The sequence below is a fragment of the Amyelois transitella genome, chromosome 2, assembly GCF_032362555.1.
Source record: "Amyelois transitella isolate CPQ chromosome 2, ilAmyTran1.1, whole genome shotgun sequence".
Classification (NCBI taxonomy): Eukaryota; Metazoa; Arthropoda; class Insecta; order Lepidoptera; family Pyralidae; genus Amyelois; species Amyelois transitella.
Genome location: NC_083505.1, coordinates 12,045,561 through 12,055,091, shown reverse-complemented (window position 1 = coordinate 12,055,091; position 9,531 = coordinate 12,045,561). Strand labels below are relative to the sequence as shown.

Below are 9,531 nucleotides of genomic sequence, written 5' to 3'. Positions count from 1 at the left end.
TATCAGTCGGCATCGGTGTAGGTATATCATCGGTTTAAACAAAAATCTTTAAAGTAAATGGATATAAATGTCACCCACAGTAATTTATACCTTCAAGAAGACCTAAATTCACTTTAACACTTTTCTAGATTAAGTTATTGTATTAACATAGTTCCAAGGTTTCCAAGAACTGTGTTCACCTTCGCATCGACTAAACATTTCAACGGTTCGATTTCATCTGTTCATTGTGCGCCGGCACAATGCCTTACTTAACCGATATCTCAGATCGACCGTAGATCTTAACGATGAAGCCGAGCAGGTAGCAATGCAGTGCAACTAAATAGAATATCTGATGTAGGGATGGCGATTCTTTCCGAGATAGATCGATTTTTGAGCGTATGTATTAATTGTGAGCGGATGTATCGATACAAAAAAATAATTTTATGGTTTATCCAAAACAAAAAAAAAAACAGTGACGATTTTCAAGTGTGATACCTACATCGATTACCTGGATTAATTTAGTACTGCAAATCGATTTAAGAAATCGATTTTCTGGGCTTGAAAATTAATCCTTCCATTATTAATATAATTTTTTATTTCGATTTTTAATTATTTCTTCGATTAATCATCAGATCGCCATCCCTACTCTAAAAGATTTAGCCACAATGCATCACTAAATAATGATTTAAAAGAAAAAAATAATAATACACATGCAAATGAAACAGTTAAGATTAATAAAATAGATGCGCGCGAACGTGATACTGATAAAAACGAAAACTACGATGACGAAACACCGTTAATTAAATTTAAAAATGCGCTTAAATTTTTCGTTTTTAATGCAAACCACAAAACCGTTGCGAGATATTTAATAATATTAATGTCGCCGAGTTTTGCAGCGAGCCGCACGGTCCTAAGCGCCCCTTCGGCCGCTAGTCGCTCAATCCGTCGCGGTCTTGCCGCCCCTCGCAGTCAGTCGCTCGGCCGCTCGCGCCGCGAACGCACGTATCGCACGTCCGAGAATTACGACCGCACGTAGTCTCGACGAACATAAAATTAAAAAATCTGTTACTGGTTTCTGTGCCAAGTCCCTGGGGGAACGTCAACTTTTACTAACTGGATCCCGTTCTGGTTTTTTATTGTTTATCGTTAACAAGTGCAAAATGTGATGTTATGTGTGATCATTGAGCGTACCGTCCTGTGTAACGTTGAAGTGAACTCAATGGATGTAATGTGCTTTTGAATTTGGAGTCTTACTTAGTCCTTCGCACCGGATTTCTATTCAAAAGGTTGGTAATACTGTGCGTTTCTATACAGTGATCATTTACTTTTTAATACGCCCTACGTTTTGGTTTAACGCTGATAACGGGATTATGGCGATTATTCTGTGAAGTCATAATAAAGATTATTATAATGAACATTGTTAGCTTGTAGAAAGCAAAATACCCAGTAATTAGAACACCAGTGAAGCTGCACAAGAGAGCATTAATAATTTAGTCAAACATTCGCATTGTTTTGACATAACATTAACTGAATATGATTTTAGGAGTGTAGTGTGTGTAGGTACCTTAACTTTATAATGAATCAACTGAGCTCATCAAAGTTGTGGGCGAACATCTTGGTAACAACAAGGTAAATAACAATAATTTACCTTTAAGCGTTTACGATCCAACAACTATAGAGTTTGCATTGTGCAAAAGTACCTACCTATTAACAGATGAAACGGAATATGATTTCCAAGTGTATTTATTCACTATGAATGCTCATCTGCTCATCATAGACGAATGAGGCGAACGCCTAAGTACCGACAAGGTAAATTGATTCACCTTCAACAGTGTACTGTGTGCGTGTAAGCTGTGAACCAATCGCTACGGAAATAACTAGTGCACGGCGCGAGAACGCGTAAATATTTACAAAAGGAACTGAATCACGAGGCTTATGATGTATATTATCAGTTGATAAAAAAATTTTACTTGGAACTTTGAATATGGTATTACGTATGTTTAGAAGTATGTTCTTAAGGAAGTTTTAAAGAAACAATTGCTCGTTGTGATCCTGAAGCTTGGTAGATATAGGTACCTTGAATACCTACTTACTTATATTCGAAAGATTTTCGTTTTTCCTTGAGACTGCTTCTTATTTTTTATATTTTTTATTTTTACTATTTTCGAAGAAGTTTGTTGTACCTAGTTAAACATTAGCTATGTTAAATTCTTGTAGGCTTTAGACAAGTAAATATGTAATCATTGCATGGTTGCTAACATAAACTTACTCAACGTCTCTGTAATTAGGTACTTAGACGAAAAACCCAAACAATCTTAACATCGTAGGTAGGTATATTTCGTCCCACTTATCATTTGAAGGTCAATCGTATTGCGAATTACTTATCGGAAATGGTCAATAAAAACTCGGTATATAAAATAAATAACGTTATAGCATTTGGTCCTTTCGTTACTTGATTATTTTGGCGAATATCCAAACGGTTGCGGGCAACCATGCCATCCTGCTTCGCTATTCCTAAACCAATATACAGTATTTATTGTACTCGAGAAAAATGAAAATGACTTAGACACATTAGAAAAGTCATAAATCTTTCATAGTTAAACAAGTAGAATATTGACTATGTAATATCTGTTACCGAGTAGGTATAACCAAATAATGTTAAACTTTTGTGAATGTTTGAAACTAAATTACGTAACTTGTTGTAATAATAAATGGTAAGATGTGTAAAGTTTGACAAATGTAACAAAAAAAAAACTACATAGTTTGATTCCCAACCTGGTTTTTGAGCTTGATTTGTAAGTTGTTGGTCTTCTTTATCAATACTAATATTATAAAGCTTTGTTTATTTGTTCAAACGCGCTAATTTCAGGAACTACTGGTTCGAATTGAAAAAATATTTTTGTGTCGAATAGACCATTTATTGAGGAAGGTTTTAGGCTATATAACATCACGCTGCAACTATTAGGAGCGAAGAGTTAAGAGAAAATGTGAAAAAAAAAATACGGGAAAATTATTCATCCTTGAGGGCTTCAATTATGCCCAAAATAACTATTCCACGCGGGCACAGCAAGTAATAAATAATTGAGGCCACAAATCAAATGGAATTGAACATCCAACGTCAATTAAAAACTCACTGGGTTACGAATAAATTCGCCTTGAAATGTATGTTATTTTATTTCACACATTTGGTCAAAACCCTATTATGTAGATTTGGAAATTGTTATTAAAGCAATTAATCGCAATTTACAAAAAAAAATTATTTTGAATTTTGATGTAAGATCTGTAACGTCACTCAAAATAAAATTAATTTTGAGTGGCAAACACTGAATGCAGACAATTGGAAACAATAATAAAATAAACTTTACTGAATTTAAAAAACTTAGCTGAAAATAGTTCGAAACAGAATAAGGTAGATTTATCATAGATCAGAAGAGATCAAAAATTGAACAATAACTATTAAAAGCAATCAATTGATAGGGAATATTTTGTTGGTGTTATGTTTTTTTTTACATATATTTTTTTTTTTCGTGAAAACGATTTGCTCGTACACTTAACACAACCATCAAATTGTACCTCACTTTTTAACAGTTTCGTATTGGTGCCAGTCAGTTGATAAGTTAAGAAAAATCTGAAAACTATAAATTAAAATCTTTATATCAATTGACAAAGAAGTCAATTTCTCAATGACTTTCGTGAGTTTATCAATGAGACCTTTGTCGCTCGACCGTAATAACTATAAACAAAACATGCATGAAGAGAAACGACTGCTGAGACTGCTCGTCCTCTTGTTTATCGTTATTATACTTCTGAGAAATTATGTCAAGAGAGGCAATTTATTATGACGGAATTAATAACAATCACTACATGTTATAAAATAAAGTCCCCATATTCTTTGTTTGCATGTATGCGCTAATCTCAGAAAGTTGTGGACGGATTTTGTTCCTGTTTGAAATTTTGGAAAGATGGTTGTCTGAGGAAGGTTTATATGTATCAATTGTTCGTGCGAAGCCGGGTCGGGTCGCTAGTAATAACATGAAGAACGAACACTCTGATAAAGATACATCACCTCCGACAGATAATGTTAAATGATTATTTACCTTACAATTACAAAGCAAAACACATATATATATAAGTTAAAGTCAAGAGTACCCGAAACCGCAGCTTGCATGAAGAGAGTTTTGAGTGTGGATGAAGCCGTAGAAATATGCGAAGATTGTGGCAAATAGAAAAATGTAGTCTCTGCCTATCGTTTCCTAAAAAATGACGTGATTTTATCAAATTATGTATGCATAAAACATGGAAAAAGAATTGATAAGAGAGATACAAAAATTAAAGTAAATGAAACAGCATGTTCCATTATTATGGATTCAAAAGGTAGTAATATTACAATTATTGTTACGGAGAATACAAAGGCAACAAATACATATATAATAATGGAGTGTCCTGGTCCTGGAAGTGATTTTAGATAAAAAAGAATTAACATTAACCCTTTGACTAAATCCATCGGTTTTCACAAAATGTCCGTTCACGCGATCGTCTACAATATCATCCATATGCGATGGTTAGTTAGTTATCTTTTCACACCTTTTGTTCCTGTTGTTACGATAACAAAAAGTTAATCTTTTTGCTTTGTTCCGACCAGGTACTTTTAAGTACGGGTATGTTTACTTAAGAGTTTAAAGAGGTTCTTTTTTATGCATCAAAGGTTTAACAATACTTTGGATAATACAGTCTGTACAAGCTATATTTTTATGTAGTTACTTGTAATTTGCAATTGTGGTCATTGTCAAAGGTGTTTTTGAAAAATATTGGAAGACGATTACGTATTTAGTTTTTTAATAATGAAAAAACTTTATACAAAAGATTTCGATACACCTCTTGTCACATAAAAAGTCATCTTCAATTTTTTGTGTAATATCGGAAAGTTTTAAATTGATTGTAATAATGTTGCTAATTAAGCCAAATAGCTGAATGTGGCCTCCCAGTCTTTTAAGGATTGTTGGCTGTGTCCATCCCGCAAGGGTATAGACGTGATTATATGTATATCTATACATATAATAAATCTGTAGAAAGGTCAATTCTGTACATTGAAAATATTGAAAAAATAAATAGCAGGGGGTGTTACTGGATCGATACCAAACACAAAAATGTGATTAAAAAAATTTTTGTCTGTCTGTCTGTATGTTCAGGCATCACGTGAAAACTAACGGTTCGATTTTGATGAAACTTGGTATAATTATACCTTATTATCCTGGGCGTAAAAAAGGGAAACTTTTTATCCCGAAAAAATACGAAGAAAAAAAAATCTTAATTTTTCAGTGTATCCATAGACGTTGTTCTGTAGAACCGCGAACACACGTTGCGTTACCCGCAGTGGATTTAGCGCCGTAACCTGTAGCGCCTAAAGTCGGCTTTGGCTTGAACCGTTTGCTGCACAAGCGGGCCGCTACTAATTACTATGAAAAAAATACTACATAGCTACATTAATTCCCATCAAGCTGAAAATGAGTATAATTATTTAAAACACAATCAAAAGCATTATTTCAAAATTCCCCATGATTCCGGTTTAAGGAAAAAAATTTACTCACGGTCAAAGGTAAAAAATGGGTGTATCGCAATTTTCTTTAAAACGGTAAGTTTTTCAAATCGGAAAATTACCTCAGACATAAATTGTAGATCATAAAGTTATCTATAAAAAAGGTATCAATTCAAAATTCAAAACTTTTTATTCATTGTTATAGGATACTATTATATCGCTTAATAATTGTCGTATGGTTTAACAACTTGGTTGACGTCAAATAAATTACTTAAAAACTAAGTTTACTGCCGCTTCCACGGCGTCAGTGCAGAAGAAGCGGTAACAAACTGCATATCAATAATTTTTTTCAACAAAGCTACCGTTTCTGTGATATAACGATGCAAAAAGTTACAAGCGTCATAATATGCATCCGTTTCCTTGCCACCTCTGAGGTAGTGTACTATTAGCGCGTTTTTTTTTTACATTTTTATTATTAAACTTGAAAAAGTCTCAAATAGGTTAGAATAAACACGTGTTTTCACTACGCAGTGGCACTCAAGACTAACTTTCGTATTTATTATTTAAAAAAAAAAATAGAATAACCCTAAGTGAAGAAAATCATCTTAGGACAATAATAGAGGTTACAATTATCAAATTCAATGCAATAATCAAATTAAAACTAAAGCTACTTATAAAAAGAAAGAAAAAAGATGACTACAAACTAAAATTTAATTTATAAATTGTACAGTCCTTGCATAGCATCAACATGCGGGAATGTGCCCAGAAGGCTGGCAGCATTGCCAATTCGAATGGCAATGCTGATTCTCTGAGCCAGATAATTTCCAGCCCTCCGGTCAAGATATACCTCAATTAGCTTTTTCGACAATTGTCGGAAAAGCTGATGGGCAGATAGGCCCCCCGGTCCCAGAGTTTCTACCCCAAAAGGTTCAAAAGTATAGATATTACCAATAACTACATACATACATAAAATCACGCCTCTTTCCCGGAGGGGTAGGCAGAGACTACCTCTTTCCACTCGCCACGATCCCTGCATACTTCCTTTGCTTCATCTACATTCATAACTCTCTTCATGCAAGCTCGGCGGTTTCGGGTACTTTTGACCTGACCCTTTACCAGGACGTCCTTAATTTGATCAAGATATGTTCGTCTAGGTCTTCCCACCCCGACCTTTCCCTCCACACTCTCCATGTATATCTGCTTAGTCAACCTGTTTTCATTCATCCTCTCCACATGACCGAACCATCTCAACATACCCTTTTCTATTCCTGTAACTACATCTTCTTTCACATCACAACATTCCCTTATCACACTGTTCCTTATCCGGTCACTCAATTTCACACCCAACATACTCCTTAACGCTCTCATTTTCACTGCATTTATTCTGCTTTCGTGCTTCTTTTGCCATACCCAACTTTCACTCCCATACATTAATGTCGGGACCAACACGCCCCTGTGCACAGCCAGTCGAGCCTTTTTGGATAGTTTCTGACTGCTCATAAAGGCATGCAAAGCTCCATTCACCATGTTCCCCGCGTTCACTCTCCTTTCAATATCACTATCACACTTGCCATCTGATGTAAACTTTGAGCCTGATAACTACATATTTGCGCCTTTTGAGGTTTTTTGCCTCATTTGAAGCAAAACGGCCTTAGATTTAGTAACCTGAAGATGAGACTGCGCAAGTGTGTCGACACAAGTAGCATCCCACACCGAAGGCCGCCCCAATCTCCAGGGTACCAAAGTCATACCATCCGGTCTCTTGGCATCATCCCGAGCCAGACCGTTTGGTTCTAGGAGGATTATATCATTTAGGGCGGCATGGCGCCCTAAACGGCCGGCACTCCTAGGGCATGAGAGGCCGTGGTGTCCATAGCCGACAACGGTATCCCCGCAAGGACAACTATTATTAAAGACTAACGGTATTTCATGTGTTGAGCATTCTGAGATTAAACAGAGAGACAGATGTTGTCTCAAGGTTTCACTACAGTATAAATGAAGGGACTGGGTTTCATTATACTTATGTATATTTTATATTTTGAATTCAAGTTAAAATTACCGACAGAACAATATTTTTACTTATATTACATAGAGTATATACGAGACGTGCTTATGCATATTATGACGCTTGCAACTTTTTGCATCGTTATATCTCAGAAACGGTAGCTTTATTGAAAAAAAATATTGATTCCTTTTTATAGACATCTTTATGATCTACAATCTATGTCTGAGGTAATTTTCCTATAAAACTTACCGTTTTGAAGAAAATCGTGAAAATCCCATTTTCTTACCTTTGACCTTGGGTAATTTTTTTCCTTAAACCGGAATCATGGGGAATTTTGAAATAATGCTTTTGATTGTGTTTTAAACAATTATACTCATTTTCAGCTTGATGGGAATTAATGTAGCTTCATTCCTATTTTTTGGTCTAAATTGACCGGACTGAAAATAAAATGGAGAAATAAACCATCTACGCGAAGACCGACATCCGCGCGGACGGAGTCGCGGGGGAAAGCTAGTCTGTAATAATTTTACTAATATCATCAGCTATAAGATATATTCCACAGAACAAAACAACAAAAAGGAACACAAACATCTACTTAATAAATTATCAGACCTACTTATTTCGATAATTTATTTCCCTTACAGATAAAATCTCTAGTTAGACGGTAAAGCACGTAGCGATGAGATCATTGCCAATTACAATCATGACTTTATTATGCAATAATTCTTGATAAACGTACAGATTACTTACTACCTTAGTCATGTTTTACAGATTGGCTTTCGCCAGTAACTTCAGTGTATTCAATCTTTTTATTGTGTTACACTAGATGTCGCCCGCGACTTCGTCCGCATGGAAACCCTATCAATCCCGCGGGCACTCCGGGATAAAAAGTAGCCTATATGTTATTCTGGGTCTTCAGCTACCTACATACCAAATTTCATCGTAATCGGTTCAGTAGTTTTCCGTGTGAAAGAGTAACAAACATCCATACTGATATACTCACAAACTTTCGCATTTATAATATTAGTAGGATGTTTCATTTACTTACACAAGCCTGCTTGTACGACCGTTTCTTATGTCTTTGAACCGACCTTTTACAAGTCCGAATTCATAACAATCATAAGTTGAAACTTTTCAAATTATAAACATGACGACGGCCAAATGAGATTTCAAAAGTATTTCCAAATACTTGTTTAGATGCGACCACTGAGACCTCAAATTTGTTTTATACAAACTCATTCTGATTACTTACTCCTCGACATTTTCTCATAGTCTGAACTGTTTTTTTTTTACTAATAATCCTTGTGTCAGTATCTTTAAAAAGGACCTTTGAAGGACATTGTGAAGTTGACGTTGTTGAAGAAAATGCTGCAGTGCAGTTTGTTACCGCTTCTTCTGCACTGACGCCTTGGAAGCGGCAGTAAACTTAGTTTTTAAGTAATTTATTTGACGTCAACCAAGTTGTTAAACCATACGACAATTATTAAGCGATATAATAGTATCCTATAATAATGAATAAAAATTTTGAATTTTTGAATTTTGACCAATGAATTGGGTAAGTCAGTTATTTAAAAGCAACTCCAGTCTATCTTCGTAACCTTGCAGAGGAACCTTTATCAATATTGGATCGTGGCCCAAATCTGTGCTGTGTGGTTCCCGGCACCAATATAAAAAAAGAATAGGACCACTCCATCTCGTTCCCATGGATATCGTAAAAGGCGACTAAGGGATAGGCTTATAAACTTGGGATTCTTCTTTTAGGCGATGGGCTAGCAACCTGTCACTATTTGAATCTCAATTCTATCATCGAGCCAAAAAGCTGAACGTGGCCTGTCATTTTTTTCAAGACTGTTGGCTCTGTCTAGCCCGCAAGGGATATAGACGTGACTATATGTTACAAATCCAGTCGCCTGATTGTGCAGGTTTCCTCACGATGTCTTTTATCACTACTTTAGATAAGTATATTAATTTGTATGTGGCCTGTCTACAGCAATGGATTCCTTTCGTATAA

At 35.3% G+C, this 9,531-nt stretch overlaps 1 non-coding gene across 1 annotated transcript in view; it reads left to right on the top strand.

Annotated features, from left to right (window-relative positions):
* Positions 1 to 939: 939 nt before the first annotated feature.
* LOC106128976 (uncharacterized) overlaps positions 940 to 9,531 on the top strand; it is a 236,592-nt gene continuing 228,000 nt past the window's right edge. The window contains exon 1 of the transcript XR_009656993.1: positions 940 to 1,265. This is a non-coding gene — a transcript (uncharacterized LOC106128976). The remainder of the gene's footprint in view (positions 1,266 to 9,531) is intronic.